Raw genomic sequence first — 1827 nt, forward strand, 5'->3', positions numbered from 1 at the left:
AATTGACAAACCAATTCTAAAGTTTTTATATAAATGAAGATAGTCATGAATAGTGAAGATAATCTTGAGCAGGAGCAAAGTTAGAGATGTAGACTTTTGATGTCAAAATTTCTTATAAATCCATGGCAATTAACATCATTTTCTTGGCCCAAAGATAGACAAATCGACTAAAGAAACAGAATAGGAAGTTCAGAAACAGAGACCCACATATATTTCAGGTTACTTTATTTATGACAAAGGTAACTCAACAGAATAGTGCCTAAGGCTGTTTTTTTCTTCAGTAAATGGATCAATTGGATATGAATATGGAAAAAAATTGAACCTTGTCCTCCATCTCACACCACAAAAATCAATTCTCAGTGGATCATAGGTCTTAATGTGAAATAAATTTTCTAGAAGATAACAATGTGTATTTAATGTTTTAAAAACATGTATCTAAGACCTTGGACTATGCAGATTATTGGTATACAAAAAAGCAAACTAAACCCACCATAAACTGAAAGGCTGACAAACTGACTTCATTAAAATCAGAATCTCTTTTCTTATCATTAAAGAGAATGAGTGGAAAGCAACAAAGGAAGATATTTATATCAGGCAAAAGGAAATAGTGCATTAAAATGTTAGACAAAGGATCGATGGATTAGTTGGACTTTGCATTGCTGTGACAAAATATCTGACATAAACAACTTTATGTGGGCAAGATTTATTTTAGAGATTCAAAGGCTTCAGTTCATAGTACTGGTTCCATTGACTCTGGCCCCATGGTGAGGCAGAGCATCATGGCAGCGGGAGCATGTGGCTGAAGCTACTCATCTCATGGTGGATAGGAAACAGGGAGAGAGAGGAAAGAATCAGGGACCAGGTAGAACCTTGAAAGGCACATCACCAGTGACCTATTTCCTCCAGTTAGTTCTCAGTTCCTAAAGTTTCCACCACCTTCCAAATTAGCACCATCAACTGGGACCAAGTTTTCAACAATTAGCCTGTGGGGCATTTCATATTCAAATCATGACGTTCTACCCCTGGCCCACAAAAGCTCATGACACCTCATAATGCAAAATGCATTTAGTCCATTTCCAAGAGTCCCCAAAGTCTTGACAGTTCCAACATTGTTCAAAAGTCTAAGTCCAAAGTCTCTTTGGAGACTCAAGGCAAACTCTTAGCTGTGAGCCATGGTAAAATAAAAAAGGAAGTTACAGATTTCCAAGATACAATAGTAAATAATAAATATTCTCATCCAAAAAGGACAAATAGAATAGCAAGAAAGGATTGGAGGAAAGCAAGATTGAAACCCAGCAGGGCAAACTCTTCACCCTGTAGCAGCATGTCTGGCATCTGGATACATGGTGTTGTGAACTCCAGCAGGCTTGGGCATCCCTTACTCCTATGGCATTGCCAATTGCAGCCTATCTGGCCTCCCTCAGGCTGACTCCATTCATTACTGCAGCTTTCCTCAGCAGATATTTCACATTGCTGGTATCTCTAGCTTCCTAGGATCTCCATTGCAGCCTAAGCGTCACCCTCACAGCTTCATGAATCACCCTGTTAGGGTCTGTCTGCAGGGTCTCCAACTCTGTTGCACATTGCCTGGCCTCCCAGCCTTCCTTTGAAATCTGAGTGCAAGCCTGCATGACTCCATAGCTGTTGCATTTTGCCTTAAAAATAGCATCACATGGAAGATGCCAAGGTCTGCCACTAGCTGAGGCAATAGTCAGTCCTTTTAGGACCATGGCTACAGTGGCTTCTGAATGGTTGGGTGGTTGAATATGGTGAAAAATGTCCTGGGGAAAATTCCTAGATGGCCCTGTATGAGCAGGGTGTCCAGGA

The sequence above is a fragment of the Castor canadensis genome, chromosome 1 (genome assembly GCF_047511655.1).
Source record: "Castor canadensis chromosome 1, mCasCan1.hap1v2, whole genome shotgun sequence".
Lineage (NCBI taxonomy): Eukaryota > Metazoa > Chordata > Mammalia > Rodentia > Castoridae > Castor > Castor canadensis.